At 31.8% G+C, this 17,994-nt stretch overlaps 2 protein-coding genes across 5 annotated transcripts in view; both read left to right on the top strand.

Annotated features, from left to right (window-relative positions):
• The window catches only part of LOC106683327 (FAST kinase domain-containing protein 4), a 30,349-nt gene extending 29,342 nt beyond the window's left edge, over nt 1–1,007 (top strand). For both annotated transcript variants that reach the window (XM_014424714.2, XM_067051523.1), the window contains one exon: nt 914–1,007. The gene's annotated coding sequence lies outside the window, so the exon portion shown is untranslated. The remainder of the gene's footprint in view (nt 1–913) is intronic.
• Nucleotides 71–17,994, top strand: part of drn (doctor no) — a 51,643-nt gene continuing 33,719 nt past the window's right edge. Inside the window, exon 1 of one of the 3 annotated variants that reach the window (XM_014424711.3) lies at nt 71–182. The gene's annotated coding sequence lies outside the window, so the exon portion shown is untranslated. Of the gene's footprint in view, nt 183–897; nt 1,008–16,602; nt 16,827–17,994 lie in introns of those variants that run through there. The other 2 variants (XM_067051526.1, XM_014424710.3) reach the window with 2 other exon arrangements.

The raw sequence follows: 17,994 nt of genomic DNA, 5'->3' as shown, positions 1-17,994 counted from the left end.
TGGAATGTGCTGCTATCTATAGCAGACTTTCCTTCTTGTTCAGCCAATAGAGAAATCGAGATTAGTCACGTGGTACCCCCTCTCTCACAGGATTTGCTCCATCCAGTTGTGTGTGGGAATGCCCTGTCACCAGTGAATGTTTGTGGTTATATTTTTCGTTTTGTTGTAGGATTTTAATAAATGTAAGTATTTAAATAAATTTTATGTTATTCTTAGATTAATTATGAATGTTACATTGTCTTATTAAGATGATTGGTAGGATGTTTTTAGTCTCAAAGTTAAAGCGGGTTAGATGCGTCGCCATTTTCTTAAGTGCTCTTCAATTATGTCGTAATTTCTAAAGGTTTGGCCCTTTATTTTTTCTGAGACTGAATTTTATTCAATGTGAAAAACGCTTTATGTTTCATTTATTAAGTGTATTTATATTTGTTATGTGTGATCAACTATAATATCTTAGTTGCCGTCTTGTCCAATGATGTGAATCAAATCATTTTACCATATTTACACTTTGATTACCCCAGTCTAGGTAATTTAAAATTACCTTACACACTATAGTTTATACTATTAAGTTACTCTGTTAATTAGTCAAAATCTTGATTTTGACACTGGAGTGGTATGAAACCATCAAGCCATTCATGACCAATGGGTTTCCCCTCTCATCCTTCCTTTGTCCCATCTCATTTCTTTTCCATGCATGCTTTCTGAAATAGTGTGCTTTTGGGATTGAATTTTAAGAGTTTTTTTTTTTATTAAGGGTTATTTGTGTTGGGAGATTGTTTTAACTCATTAGTTGAAATTTTGTTCAGTAGAAATTGTGATTAATGTATTGCAGTCTATGTTTAACAAGATTTTAACATTAATAATATTTTTGTGGGGTTATTTGTAGTATATTGTTAGCTCATGTGTTTCGCAGATTGGAATCATGATGTGCCTGTGACGGTGGTCTAGTGAAGGATGCAGATTATTTTTTGTCCTTCACACGATATTCTGCCTCAAGATTTAAAATTGTAAGTTTTTATTGTATTGTCTTTCTTTTCTTATAAATGTTTTGGGTATGTACTTAAGCTTTTTTTTTATTTTTATGTGAGTGTTGATTTCCCTTTTCCCCACCCCATATTCGAATAATAATTTTATTTTAAATTTTGTTTCCAAATGCCTAATCATTAGTAGTGATCAGTAATCAATAATTGATGATAACATTTAAATTAGTAAGAAAATAACGATATCAGTTGGTTGTTATACTCTTATATCTCTCTTAAGTTACATTATTCATTAATGGTTTAATTTTATTTGTCATTACCCCATTATTTCATTTAGTTTGTGTAAAAATAAGTGTTCCAATTCATTACTTGATTAGATTTTTTGTGAAATCTTACTTGAAATTATGTTTTAAAGTTAGGTGTATTAGTTTGTAAATTTTATAACTTGCTTATTTCATAATTGTTCTATAATATCTTTAACATTCTAATAAAAAATAATCTAGTAATTGTTTTAGTTTTATTCTAAAGTATTTTTTCTTTCTTAATCAATGATTGTATTATTAAGTGTTCTAAATTAATACTAATGTTTCATTATTTTTTATCGAGTCTATGTAGTTTTTATTTCTTACATGAATTACTTTAGTGTTACGTTTAATAAGTTTCTACTCAAGTTAAAGATTTATGGTTAGGATTATTAATATTTCTAATAATAATTATTTGTTTTTTAATCAGTTGAAAATGTTTTCAGTTTTCCTTTTCTGAATCATTTCATAGCTTCAAATGTTACCATGGTTAGTTTTCTTTAAATTGATGTTATTTTCTTCTATCTTAGTAGTCAATAACTAACAATTTGATGATGATGGTTGCCAGTGTAATTATAGTTTAAGTGTTAAGAGCAAATTTGTCATCATTAATTTATTTACTAACTTTTCAGTCTACTTAAATATAATACATCTGCTGTTATCAATGTTTTACTTGATAATTTATTATTAATGGGTTTTATTTTAATAAAGTGAAGTATCAAAATGTAATATTTAAAAAAATTAATGATGTGTATGTTGTGAATATCTGATGATTAATTAAACTCAAATTTGTGTCGTAATATATTTTGTCCCCCTCCAGGGTTGTTTTGGATGGTAGGTCTTATTGCACTTATGCCTGAAAAATTATCACAATATCCCTGAAACTTTATATTATGGCATGGTTGATTTCTCGAAACAATCTGAAATTAGAAGCATAAGCTAAGCTATTAGGAATTAATGCATGTCTAATTATTATTCATTATTTGCAATTATTTAGTTCTTCATTTTATATTTTTATCATAATTTAAGGGATGTTCTCTTCCATTATGTAAAAGGTAATAAATTTAGTTTGGGTGATATTTTTTTTTTAATCCTATTTAGAATAAGTGTTTAGTTTGTAGACTATAGAGAATGCTCAAGTTTTTTTAATATTTAAAAAGTTGTTAGACCTATTTCTTTTCTTCCTAATAACTCTGTTATATATTTCATTAAAGATGTGCGTTTCTATAGTATATCCGGATCAATGTGCTTTTACCCAAATCTTCCTCCTTCAAATGTACTACAATAAAGTCAAAATTATATCTTATTCAATCAGATCATATTTCATGTGTGTATATGTAGATATATATAAAATCATCCTATGTGGAACATGTTAGCTTAAGGAAGATACATTATTATTCCCTCGGTAGATTGGTTACAATTCCTTTGCGGGAATGAGTAAACATCCTTTTCTTTTTAATTTGGTTAGTTAAATCGGTTTTAAGTGTCAGATTGAAAAGGACTGATGAAATAATCATTCTAGCAAAGTCATATCTGTTAAATAACTGGAAATTAATGACAATTCGAATTAATAATTTAAATGAATTAATGTTTTATGTGTAATATATCTCTGTTAATAAGTTTTGAATGTAATTTATGTATTGTATACCAAACTTATCTTACTTCCCATATAATATATTTAATCACTTAAAATAATTCCAGCCCTTGCCTAATTTATGCTTACCATTGCAACTAATTTAAACTTGTTTGGTAGGGGTAGTTCCTGTTCATCGAAGCTGTTATTGTTAGGGTGAAAATAATTTTAAGTCCTCTTACTTATTTCATTACAATAGAACTTTTTTTTTATTACAAATTTAAACTTTTATGCATTTAATTTTAAATAAACAATCATAACATAAAAGGGCTGTTTGTACACTTTACCTTTTAACAGATTTTTTAAACATATTAACACAAGAAACACAGTTTAATTGGTTCAAAGGGACTTATTTTTTTGGATAATTGTATTAACTGATGTATTTCTCTTATGATCAGATATTTAAACAAGTTTTATGGAATGGTTAAGTTACACTAAAATGGTTTATTGACAACTGTGTATCATCAATAATGAAAATCACTTTCTTTCCTCAATTTCTTTGTAGAATTTGTTTATTTTTATATTCTATGGAAGTCGATTAGCACACAATCCATGTTGTTGATGTCAAAATGACATCAAGTCATTTTAAACTATTCGTAATTATTCAGTGTTAACTGAAATCAAATGAAAATTTTAAGTTTATCTCATGATAATTTTTTTTTTTTTTTTTTTTAATTTTCTTATTGACTATGAATTATTGTTGTTTATGTTGATTTGAAAAGTTCAGGTGTTATTCATTATTAGGAGTTAGGGTCGAGCAGAATTAATTTATTTCTATTAAATTTTGTCTATTACCACGATAATGGTTGAGTATATAAGCAGACATAATGTTATAGTAAGGATATATCGATTAGGCATATTGTAGGAATAAGAAATGCCTACATATATATATATAGTTTAATTGAAACTTGTTCAAGTGTTGTGTTGGTCCTCAGGTTCTCACCAATCCCACCCTAGTTACACGGTGTGCTGAAGATCATTAAGCTACTTGCCTAATATCAACGGAGAACAGACTTTCAAATTTGGAGTCAGTAGGATTAGTATATGAAGTATTAAATGTAATCACATTTTTATGCAAGAGCATTAGGCTACTCACTAAATACCAACCAACACAAAACCTTAAATTGTGAGTCAGTAGGGTTAGCAGATGGAATGTTTTTAATGTATTCCTATTTTTATGCATGAGACAGTTTTGTTTTTTTCTAATTCTGTTTCAAATTGTATGGTTTCTCAAGGTAGTTTAAGTTTAGATTAGGCTCACAAATTCGAATTTATATTCACTTAAGAAAGGGTACAATCTTAATAACTGTAAAATGCCGAGCTGCTGAGAATGCATATGAAAGTCGTTTGACATAACATTTAAATTTGTAAAAAAATTAAGATAGAAAAGTAAAGTTCTCTCAGCCTCTAAGATGCCATTTTCTTTTTGAATTAACATTAATTGATTTTTTGTTCATTTCTTTCCTTCAGTAATCTAGGCTTGAATTGAAAAAGTGGGAACTCTTATGACCCTTTAAACTTTCGTTTCCAAAGTCATTGTTACTGATTGTACAGTATTTAGGATTATTTATAGATTTCGGCGACTGTTTTCTATTATAAGAAGCTGTAGTTGTTTTCTATTGATTCCTATAGACAACATGCTACCACAGTCATCTGTGTCTCCGTGACGTCATAGCCCCCACCCTGTCGCCCGTGGCTCTCCACGTGGACGTTTAAATGTCCCTCTTCCCCTTTTAACAAAGTGGCTACCCCTGTCCGCTTGTAGATCGCTGTGGTCGATGCAGTTGGTAATGTGCAGAGGTGAAAATGGCAGCGGGCGAGCTTGTAGCCTGGCACAGCTCCATTTCTATTTGTAGATGAAATTGTCTTTCCCTTACTAAAAGTTTTTAAGTTTTCTTCTTTGGTATCTGAATACACGTGTTCATGGACACGTCTATTTACTAAGTATTTTTTGGTTATGAAAATATATATTAATATAGTGTATTGAAATATGCTTATCTCTATTTTCACTAAACCCCTTAGGAATATAATGTTTTATTATTTTAATAATTCTGTCTCCTTGAATTTATCCATGCGAATGGTGGATTCTATTGCGTCATATCCTCAAGTTATTGGAAGGATTTTTAAAATTTGGATTTCTGACTATAATTTCTGAAATTTGTAAATATTTAAAAAAACTTACTTAAAATATTTAAATTAACATGTTTTATCTGAAGTTATTTTCAAGATTGTTGTATTTAGGTAGTATCAAATTTTTGATTATTTAATTATAATCTCAAACCAAGTAATTATAAATACATTATGTTTCTTTGTAAAATAGAAACAAGACTAACGGAATTTAACGTAATAATTTTTTTCTTAAGAACCTAGCACCTTAAATGAAATTTCTGGTTGATTTTTAAATTTCCACCATCTTTTTTAAAACACTTTTTCACCCATGTACATTATAATCTTATTAAAAAATAAACAAAATAGTCCACGACATATCCTCATATTAAAGTATACGCACCGCGCATACAGATTTAAAATATAATCGGATTTTTGAAAAACTTACACATGATGATTACATTAAATTCAATATCGCCAATACGAGAAGTTTTTCGTTGAGTAAAAATTTTCGACAACCGTCGTACGTACTTTACCATTCACTTGAATAGGACAAATTACATACATTGGTATGAAATCTATTGAAATTAATATAAGGAAATATCAGGGTAAATTAGTTCTGAATTATTGGCCTTTCTGAGAGACCTGTCGTACGAGTAAGATTGTAACAGGAGCCAAAGTTATATCGATTCGGCCTCTGTTTGTTCAGTGAAATGTTGAGGAAAAATTATAAAATGTGTATGAGGTCTACCAAGGAGGGTTTTTGTTAAGAACCCTCTATCATTATTCCGTTGTTTTGTGGAAATATGGGTTATCCTTATCTCTAAAGAAGTTGTAATAAGGTTTCGAGATATAGTTTTAAACCTTAGTTGATAAAGTGATATCTTCTTAAAAAGCATGAAGTATTTATTTCATGTACTTTGCAGGGAAAACTACTAACTGAGACTGCAGTATATTTAGCCACCGAGAGTTACTACAAAGTCCATTATTACTATCATAGTTACTACATCGAAAATAGCCTTTAATATTGATTATTGATTCATGCTTTTTGTGAATATTGTAGAGCATGCCTCTTCACATTTTCGTTGTTTTTGTATGTCCTCTTCCTTTCTTCTGTCGGAAGATAAATTCAGAATCGGGGGAGCGTCTAATGGGTTTGGAGTTTATGGTAGTAGTTATTCTCTTTTTTGACGATTCTATTTAAAAATTTAGGATTTTGAGTAAAATAAGTTTAATCCAAATTTTATTGGGGTTGGTTTGATCTGGTTTCTAATTTTTTTTTTAATTTAATTTTTCTTATCAGACATTAATAGCTTATATTATGTAAAGAAAAGATAAACCTACGCACCGTCTCATTTGATTATGGCTCTAATGAAGAAGCCCATACCATCCCTATCTCCTTTGAGAAAGATTCTTTCCTAGACAATAAATTTTCTCGTTGCTAGGAAGCGATAGTACGCCCAGTGACAGGGGATTTCTGAGTCGATTGACGGCGTCCTAGCTGCTAAATATATCGTGATGCGGATATTTTGATCATCTGCCAGAGCCTGCTGTGAATATTCATATGATCTTGTTTGTTGTCGCTACATCAACACCGTATGTATATCAGGAGAAGGATTCCTGGATAGGGGAAATATATGTATTGGAAATAAAGTTTTTATGAGTATTAAAATAATTCCGATTTCCTGTGACATTACTATTCAAGCATCATCTTCCTAAGTAGTTTTTATGAATTTCTTTCTATTGAATTTATTTATTTATTCGGTATAGGAATAATTATTTTTTCTTCAACAGTAATTCAGGCACACCGACCTGATTACGTTCCTTATTCAATTGTTGACGTTGTAAAAAAAAACTAATAAGCTTCTTGTTGTTATTTCAGTCATTGCCATCGCTTTTTCTTTCTTTTTGAAATTATGAAGAAAACTATATTCATGTTTTTGTTTCTTAGTTATTATCTGAGTTTCTTTCCTTTTTTAAATTTATACTTAACCCTAGCGAATAATTTGAACTATAACAACACCAATTAAGATCGATTGTTTGAAAAATTAAGAGACCTTAATTTTTGTTGGTTTGGTAATCAAAATATTTTTAATTTATTTACATTGACTGACTATAATATATTTTTTTTTTTAATCTGAGTTTCTTATTGTGAAAATATTTTTGATCATTCTAGTAATTTATGTGTCTTAAGAATAACAATCCTAGTTGAGTCAGTTTTGAGTTAGCGGGCTAACAACACCAAACCATCTCTTCTTTTCCTTATTCTACTTTAATCTTCTTCAATTAGACGTATTAATTTATCCATAAGTTTCGAAGTTTTCAGGTAGTAATCTAATAGATGAGGAAGGCATAGGATTAAGAATCTACTTCAAATGATATCTTATTAGTTAGGATATATGTGTGCATTAGCAGAAGTTCCTTTCACTTCTGAAGTCGAGTGTCCATTGGAACTGAATATTCAAAAATCCAACTCCCGAGTACATGATTGGAGCGCGTCCACTGAATCCGGCTTTTTTTTAAATAGTGAAATAAATTCTTTTAAATGAAATAAAAACTATAGTTAACATATATTACAGACATTGGGTATGCCTACGGTCTCCTGCCTCAATACTTAAAGGAATGGGTGGATTAGGGGTATCGTCCTCCCGAGGCAGTTTTAGCAGGTAAGTTGAGCCGTTGCCTTAGCAGATAATTTGTGTTATATATCGTTGCGGTCCCACGGAATAGAAACTCAACCCTCACCATCCACCTATGTCTGAAATGACCAGGTAGGGAGTAAAACAAAAAAAAAGGCACCCTCCTACAGGTGTGGCGGCCACCCTTGGGTAACTGAGATGGAATTCCTTTGAAAATAATGAACTCCTTCAGCGAAAACGTCTCGCCCTGAGACTCCTAGTATGAGTGGGCCTAAGTCGATCCGGGATATATTATATTATGAAATATTATATTAGGCATACACCAGTTTTAATAATTTATATGTGTATTGTTAAAATATATTTTTTCAAGTCCATTTTACTCTAAGTCCAATTTTCATATGGAGATAATTGATTGGCTTCCCGCTCAAAACACTTTTATGTTGCAATGGTGTACATATTTGATGGGTTGCTTACATCTAGTAGTTATCCTTTCCCCCGCTGGGATCCACTAATACTGAGTCCTTGAACCGACACAAAAGATACTCGCCCGGCCAACAGGCGCAGATAAAGCTCCTATATTTAAGCGGACCTTCTACTATATATTTAGGAGGTATATTTTTGAATATACGCACTCGTAAACATGTGTTTTTCCTACAAGTGGACATACTTTCTTAAACGTCGGAAGGGAAAAATAATTTTGTCGATTCATTCACATTTCAGGAAGTTTCTTCTCCCTATTTATAGATATAACGGCCAGAAAATCTTTTATGGCATTTAAAAATTTTTTTTAGTAACTTTTTTTTTGGGGGGGTGTAATATCCCCCGTTATATCCCTCGCCGGGCAATATTCGTTGAAAGTCCAGGCGAGGATGGTTTTTAATTGAAGGTGAAGTTTTAATATTTATTACACTCTTAATTTCTAATCTGATTCCATGATTTATTTTTGGTATTTTTATGGTAAAACAAAGGTTTATATGTTGTTGATTATATATATTTTATGAGTTTTGTTTAATTTGAGGAACGTAATTAGTAGACTCTCGTTGTCTACTGGGCTGCTTTTAACTAGATATTCAAGTATTATATATGTATCAAGTACTAATTTTATTGTAATGAAGGGTACGAAAAAAGTTAACGTAATAAAAAATAATGCGGAATTACCTTCTGTTATTTCTTATGAGCAAACTGGTTTCCAAGCCCACAAGAGCACTGAACACCATCTCGTGGAATTACAGAGAGAAGTAAACACCAACTTTAACAGGAATACGGAAACGGCTATGATATCCATTGACACTCTATCACTACATTCCTGTTTTAAAATTAAACCAAGTTTCAGATAAAAGCAAAACCCCACTACTCAGGCTTTGTTAAATGCAAAACTATATTTCAAATAGGGGCTATGGGGGAGGGGAAGTTGATGTAATTCCGCGAAAACCTGATCCAAACCGGCTGACTACAGCCCAATAAGTTTGCTTCCTCACCTGGGGAAATGTTTTAAGAAAATTATTTTTAATTATCTCAAAACCTACTGCTCACAGGTAGAACTAATCCTACCGAAGCAGACTGGTTTCTAGGGCAGCCCCTACCTGGACCACCACCTCGCGAAACTACAGGTCGGAAGTAAGCCAATGAAGAAAGAGGCAGCAGCGATTATCTCAATAGACTGCACAGAACCCTTTGACTCAGTGTCCCATAGTTTGCTATGTAGAACACCACAAAACAAATTCCCAGAACAGCTATATACTCTATTGTGATCATGGCTGCAGCACAGCTCATTATGAATTCAAGTCGGCGAAGTGGTATCTGGAGAAGTTCCCCAGGGGTCTGTGCTATCTCCAATACTTTTTTCATTATATACGGCTGAAACAATTGGGGCGAAGTATGACAAGGGTACTGTAGCGGCGTATGCCGACGATATAGCCATCTACAGTAGTTCAATGAATGCGAAGAGCTCTACGGCTGGCGGAGAAGACTTGTATGGAATTAATCAAGAAACTGGAAGGGCTGAATATTACAGTTAATCCCAAGAAGACCGACTGTATTATATTCTCCTAGATAAACAAGCATCCACTCCCTAAAATCTATTGGATTGCAGGGTTCAAGACTAGACCAGCATAGTATATCTGGATGTCACCGTTGACAGGGACCTGATGCTTACTCGCCACTACAATAAGAAGATTAGGCAGGCTAGGACCAAGTCTTACAGGCTTAATCACCTTTTGATTAAGCCTTTTCTCCTAATCTTTCTCTCCGCCTCAAATTATCGATTAACGAGAGTGTTCACTGACCAGCCCTACTCCATGGAGCACCTATGATGACCAATAAAATATAGCACATTCAACAGTTTCAGAGCTGGTATACTCAGACGTATAGTGAGACATACTTCACTTCAAAGAGCAAAGACGGACCACATACATATAACACTCAAACTACCGACTGTGACAGAGGTTATGTCAAGGGAGGATATCAAATATTTTGACAACCTCCGGTACTGTACGAATCCATTATCAGGCACTGACACCGACAGGACGGCCACAAAGGTGATAAAAACAAACAGACTCGACTGAGGACTACTAACCTTATGACTAGACATTGCGAAATCTGATGAGTCCCGGCAGAAGATAGCAAACTCAGCCCATATTCCAATTTTCAGGCTTCCTTTGCTCAATCCTCTCTTAAAGTGAATTCGAAATGCAGTTCAAGAGGTAACTATAGTTGCCTAAGCACTATATTTTAAACCTTGTAGATCCATGGGGCTTAAAAGAGAAAAAAAGTTAACACTAAAAGGTCTTTAATAAGAATTGAGTTACACAAGATTCATCTTTTGAAGTTTTGTGTTTTTAAATTGTATCTATTTTATTAAGAAGTTGTGTATAATAATGAACCGCTTTCTTCCTCCCTCTAAATTTCTAGAGGTGTACGATTTGAAGTTAAATTAAATAGATTACTTACGATTGTTTTATAAATATGAAACTTTCCACATTGCTGATTATTTATTCGTTATATTATTTAAATTTAACTCACTTCATTTATAAATCTCTACCTACCATCTTGATTTGAAGGAGATTTCGGGCGTAACATATAATCTAGCTTCGGTGCAACAGCACACCAAACTCGAATCACCCTGTTGCCATGAGACTTGAGAATGAAGATTATTTTATCCATTTACATCATTCACAAAAATTGTTTTGTTTATTTGACTGGACTGCTGATATGTATGTGTGTGGTTGTTGAAGAGGTTCCAGATTTCATTTTTTCGAAAAAAGTTATTAGACTATTTAAGATTGGAAATTTCCAATTAGCTGATTTTTAGTTTTAATATATATGGAATTTGTAGTAAGGGGGAGTATTGCGATCGTGCAAAATTTCAAAGTCCTGTTTTCGACGGAAATGCACGTTTTAAAGTTTTCCGGTCCAAATAACCTAGCATAACATGATGTGTGTGGTAGGTTTAGATAGAGACCGAAAAGCAGTGAAAAAATGAAATTACATATTTAAGGTGGGTATAGTACATCTAAGATGAGTTTGCCTGTGAGTAACAGGGAGAATGTGCTTCTCATTGTGACAGCAACATTTTTGATAAAATAGACTGACCGAATGTGCCACTTCATAATATCGATATTTCACATTTTTTTGTTTTTCTTAATAATCGCTCTAACTGTTTTAAATTAAATTAGGTATATCAACGTACAAAGGAGTAATATTTAGTGTTTGATATCCTTATTGAATAATTCTGACAGGGGTTTAACGCAGATTTTTCAAAGAATCTTCCTCTGAAGTACATTCTATTCTGTTTATTAGGAAAAAAATAAACAGTTCTCATGGTTAACAATATTTAACAGCTTTTTATGGCAAACCAGATGGAAAACGAAAAAGATGACGTCCCCGGATAAGATGGTTGGACGATGTGGAAAAGGATTTGAAGCTCTTGAAGGTTGGCCGATAGAAGGAGAAAGCAAGAGACCGTGTAGATTGGTTGGCTGTTGTGGAGGAGGCCCAAGTTCTTGCAGGACCGTTGTGCCATAATAATAATATAATAAATAAAGATATTACAGAATTTAACACACTATATTTCGTATATAGAATATTTTACGAAAAATAGTGTTGCAAAGATTATGAGTTATTCTGTCTATAATTTATGCTAAAAAATAAATTATAGGAAATTAATCAGTAAATGAATTCCAACAGCTTTGGGGTATCAAAAGAGACAAGTTATTTTTAATATCACGTTAATAATATCCGAACTTAATAGGTAATATCTGGGCCCTGTTTCATGATGAAAGCTAATAGTATTAGTTCATAGTACAAGTGTAGAAACTAGTGTGGTAATAATACTAATACTTATTTTTTTATTATAGGAATGACTATTAGTGCTATAACAGGAATTAAAAAATACTAAAATACAAGTTACTATTGTACAAGTCTGTATAATTTAATTAAGATAAATCTACAAGACTAATAGTATTAGTTTGTACTTTATTATATGAAACAGAACTATTGCAATTTTTTAATCGAAGGCTTTGACCTGGTGAATGCATACTCTCTCCCAATTCAAATTTCGTTATTTTGTAATGTTCGTTTTCAATTTTGATATAATATTCATTCATTTTCAACATTCTATATAAAATGTTTAGCTATTGTAGTTAAAGAGTAAATTATTCTTGCAGAAATTCATCACTAGTTGGTTCCACAATGTGACCATCTATTGGTATTAAATTTGAACGTATTTTCCTCTAATTATCAGCCTGTCATCGTCCATATCTTTGTTTGGCAATAAGCAAGACGTTGATAAATTTTAATCTTATCTTTATTATCGCAACCGAAATGATCTTGGTGGCTTTGCCTCGTGATATTTTGTTTCTCCAGCTAAAGCGCCCTTGTTTTATATTTTTTTGTGAACTTCTTGGTCAATTAGTCATTTATTTGTGTATATTAAAGCTCCCTTGAACAATCTGTGGTGTAATTTTCGCAAATAAAGTCTTTTGAATTTTTGTTCGTTAATGATATAAAGATAAATATAGTTAAAAAAGTAATATTTCCGACTTCTTGATTTATTAATGCTATTAATGTTTTAAAAAATTGTTATTTAATTTGTTAAAGTTCGTCTGTGCTTAATTAAAGTCTAATTATTTTAATTCTGGTTAATATCGGTTTGAATTGTAATAATTTTTAATAGGCTCAAACAGAAAATTATAAGTATGTTACTGAAAGTTGTTTTAAAGTATTTTAAAATGCCTGTCTGACATCCGTTCGTTTTCTTTGTAATATCATATAAATAACTTATCTATACTTTTATTTTATATAGTATTTAAGTATAGCATAAAAATTGAAATATTTATTGAGTGAGCCGTGTGTTGAACGCACATTGCCCCGTTCCCTTCCCATATCTGCTCTGTGACGCATGACATCAAGTTAAAACAACATGGCCGCCTTTGTGGTTCCCCTTCCGCAGTGATGGCTACCTGCTTTAATTGTGATCATGCTCTTGGTCATTTTATTCTTAATGAGTGATAATTAACACGTTGAGACCAGTTACTACTTATTAATTTATTATATGTAAATTCATTGGATATTTTCTATAGCAAATTTAGCAATTCAAATTTGAACAGAAGTATTAGTATGGCTCCAGGGTTTGAAGTTATTTTAAATTTTGTTGAAACAAGATATAAGATAGAATAAATTATCAAAAATCCTGTATAATTATTCAAATTTGTTAGCGTTTGTGTTGTAATAGATAGTTTAAATCCAATGTTCTTTTAAACTAAATAATGGTTAATTTAGAGAACAATAGTCTACAGCATACATTAATAAACTCATTGCGTTCATCTCATTTTAAAAAGTCAGTGGTCTTTCTTTATTGTATGCCTAATCTTATTAAAACCTAGAGAATTAGGTTTATATGTATTCAGACCTAGATGGGTTCGGAAGTTAGTGTAGATAACTTAGTAATCGTTTCCAGGCAGATTCTGTTCCTGCTTCAGGAAAAGATGTGCCACATCCGACACGTTGGTCATTTGGGGTTGTTTTCCTTATGTAATGGATTCCATTCTGTCACATTGCTATAGTCATGACTTCCCTTAATTTAGTTTTAAGGTTTTAATATTAGTCGTGTATATTAATTGTTTAATTCTCAACTTAGGCCGACACTAATCTTATTTCTTAAGGTTTTTAAAAGTTACACCAAAGGAGTACTATCAACTCAAAATTCTGCTATAACTTACTAATAATAATTGCAGTTATCAGTTGCTGAGGTGCAACAGTTCACTGCCAAACATGTGGGGTACTTTGCGTGGGAGTACATTCACGGCCGAGGTATATATTGTCAACCATCGCATCAGGCAGAGCGACATTGCTTACTACAAATGTAGTGACAGCAACTGTCTAACTCCCTCTATGTAAAAGGGGGGGGTGTTTTTTCACCGTCAATAGTTACAAAACTATACTGCAATATATGTTGACGGTTGTTTCCAGTAACATTTTTCTGAATAGTAAAATCTAGCTGAATGTGAAGGACTATGTTAATGGTTATTCAACGTATGCGGTCATGCTAGGTTTCGAAAAAAACGGAAGCATTTATCTTTAAAATCGAAAAAATTTTAGATCATTTTTTGAATTGAAATTTCTACATCTCTTGATGAAAGGAATATGGTCCGGGTGCGGTCAAGAAAAACTCAAATAGTAGAAATATACTAATTTAATGAGCCAACGTTTCGCCCCACGTTGCAGGGCTTCTTCAGGGCTATTTTGACGGCAGTCAAAACTAAAATTTTAAAATCATTATTAAAATTATTAAAATCATAAACTAAAATTAAAATCATTTTAGTTTTGACTGCCGTCAAAATAGCCCTGAAGAAGCCCTGCAACGTGGGGCGAAACTTGGCTCATTAAATTAGTATATTTCTACTATTTGAGTTTTTCTTGACCGCACCCGGACCATATTCCTTTCATCTTCACACACGGTCAATCAATAATCTTCCTCTACATCTCTTGTAAGATTAAAACCGTAGTTTAATTCTCTACATAACAAAACCAACTTAATATCTGACAGCTAATACTATCTGCTTATGTGTCTGCGCTAACACAAATACCTTACTGCTTGATAACTTACCTAAAAAAAACTGCAAAGCTGAAATGATGAATGACGGTTTTGCTAATGTATTATTATCTGCTATAGGACTCGGTATAAAGAAAAAAAATTATTTGTGTGTGTGTGATGAACTAAAAATTCACTAAGAAACTCACCGGTGATTAAAACTACTTAGGAAAGGACTCCTAAATTGTTAATGTATATGAATAGCTCCACTATTTCGAATGATCAGAAATTAGTTTGATATATTTTTTTTAGTAAGGCAGATTGGTGATATGCTACCAGCTCCTATGTTTAAACTTAAGATAAAATATTTTGGTAGTTATTGATGAAATGTTCTGTCAACTTATTAACCTTATGTTTTATCTGTTGGAAATGAAAATTAAAAAAAAAAAAATTAATTATTTCTATTTATCTATTACTTATTTCTGTGGTATATTTAATAGGCCCATTAGAAATATGTATTTTATCAAATTTTCCTTTGGCCTTAGGATCGATCAATCTTTGTTGTTTCTATTTGTGATGTTAACACTATGCTGGCAAAGACTGGTGTGCTTGGATCGACCAAACATTGCCTGAGCCATAGCTACAACCTTAGCCTCTTTTAACCTACTCGCTCATATTGAAAGATTTTGATGATTTTCTATATGACTAGGGATTACAAGTATTTTTACTTATTCTAACCTCTCTAATTATATAACGTGATCTACATAATTAATATAACTTGTTATTTATGCCTTAATCCTTTTAAAATTGTATTTTCTTCTCATTGATAACAATAATACCTAATAAACAACAATACCGTTTAATTGGTTTAAGCAACGCAAAAAGTAAAAGATGTAGTAATTTTGATATCAAGTAAGAATTCTCAATTTATTTATCTGGTCAGCCTTGATTTCTTTTCTTTCTTTTTTACTTTTATTTAATGAGTATTGTTGGACTATTTTTATTCTGATGACTTGTTAGGTAAGTATATCTGATACAGCCGAAGGTCATATGAAAGTAAATGTAATGTGTCTTTTCTATACTTTCTATAAATTTATGATTTATTAAATATTTGTTTATTCTTTTTCTATTATGAGCATTGATTTTTTAATTGACATATCCAGTTCTTGGCAATAACTCGAAACCTTTATTAATTTTAATGCATTTATTTGTCTTTTGTCATCGAGTCTACCCAGAAAAGGTTTTGACGTCTTTAGTCAACTGTTACCCGCTTTTGATAACAATTTCAGATTTTGTCCTGGTTAGTTCTTATTGCCTTGTCGATTCAATCATTTTCCATCCTCTTCTTTGGCTAATGCATGCGCTGACTTATTTTCCTCGTGATACCTATAGTTCGAAAATGGCATGTCTAATTAGGCCTCAATTCGGAAGAAAGTTTGAGATTAGTATAAAATGAGTCGTCTTTTGTTAATTTCAATTTGCTTCTTTTGTTTCCATATGTTCTTTTTTGTTATTTATCAAAATAATAATAATCCAGCGTTTTAAAAATTTACGAGATTTTGAGATACTTATATTCAAGTTGTATATTTTTTTAGTATCCTGTTTGTATATTTTTTCTGCTGAATGTTGGGTATGATATAAGTCATTTATTATCCAAATCACTCATACTGTTCTTATTTTATAGATTTATTATTAAAGTTTAGTCTCATTAGTTATATTAGTAAATTAGATAACACTTTATTGTTTATACATTTTTTTCGATTTCTAAATTTCAACAGGGAAGTCCCTGCCCGTCCTTGGCAAAACCCAGACCACTCTGTTTACAAAAAGATGAGGAAGAGGGAAGGGAGAGGACGGAGTGGGGATAATTCTCCCCCTCTCCCAGGCGTAAGCCCTGTGATATCAGTTAGTGGGGAGCGCCCTTGTGGGCTGGTGAAGTGTGTTCTCTCAGAGCTCAGTGCGTAGTGTGTGTCTACATTCAGTGATTTCAGTTGTCCTCTAGCATTTTATATACCAAAGTGCATGTATATATAGTGCTCACCATTACACAACTGCCCAGGTGTTTGCTAAGCACAACCTAGTGCATTCGTCTAGTGTCAGCTGCCCAGCCATTGTGGGGGACTACCATCGCAACAGGTGAGTAACGTCATCCTTCAGTAGTTCATGACGTCGTTCTTACATTTCGGTTGCATCATTGCTCTACCTTAGTTTTGTGTAGTAACACAGAAATTCATTAAAAAGGGTTTCAATTGCTTTATATAGATTCCACGTTTTTGTAGAATCGCATTGTAATATTGCATCACCCCTCCACATGAATCTTTTTTAAACATTTTTTTTGCCTACGTTTTTACAACGAAGAGCACTATTAGTTGTTTAAATGGTTAATATTTTACTTCAATTGCTTCTTTAAAATTTTGAGACTTGTTTTTCCTTTGTTTCATTAATGCCACTAAATCCATCTATTCTGTCTTCGAAACGTTTGTTTTAACCAGTTCTATTTAATGTTTTTGTTGGTTTCAATTCAACATAAAATATTTGTTTAGTTTAAACCTTTTATGTATGATATTGAGGTTAGGTAACTTGGTCTTTCACTACTGTTCATCCCTCTGAATTCATATTTAATTCCTGTACATTTTGTATTATGCTGTTTTTTTATCCTTTTATAAATAACCATTCAGTGAGCACTATTCAATTATGTAACAAGATATTTTATCATAACTTCTGCCACCCAAGGTTGTTAAGTCTATTGTGATCAAAGCCAAAGTAGCAGTTATTTTTTAGTATCATCCGGTTATATTTTGGTTGCTCGTGTAATTCCATTGAGTCAACCATTCAAATAACTCCTCTAAACCTCTTTGCCGTTATTTTCTATGATATACGTATTCCCTTTAACATTTCAATACTCTTTAAATGCCATTCATTCCCATGTATGAGGTGCAGTGTTCACTGGAGAGCACTCATATGATTTGTATGATCTAGTTAGCCAAAGTCACGTGTACTGCGCCACTGTCGCCCAGCTGATAGGCAAGGACAATATCCGCTAGTCACTTCCTCCATGTAGTTTTATTTTAAGGTAATATTTCCCTCCCCTCTTTAAAATAAAATCTGTTTTCTGTTGTTTGTTTTTTTTTGTTTGACTACAAAATATACAGTTAGTTCTACCTGAAACTTAAATTTAATAAATTTTAATCTCGATCTTAAATTTTTGTGCTCCATTTTACAATTTATGAGGATTATTTTTTAAAACATTTACTATATCTTTATGGTAATTTATAATTTAGAATGCTCTTCTATTTATAAGTGT

This window comes from Halyomorpha halys, unplaced genomic scaffold (assembly GCF_000696795.3).
Source record: "Halyomorpha halys isolate HHAL.00 unplaced genomic scaffold, Hhal_1.1 Scaffold478.1, whole genome shotgun sequence".
Classification (NCBI taxonomy): domain Eukaryota; kingdom Metazoa; phylum Arthropoda; class Insecta; order Hemiptera; family Pentatomidae; genus Halyomorpha; species Halyomorpha halys.
Note: the sequence above shows the minus strand (reverse complement) of the source record. Positions and strands in the feature narration are given on the sequence as shown.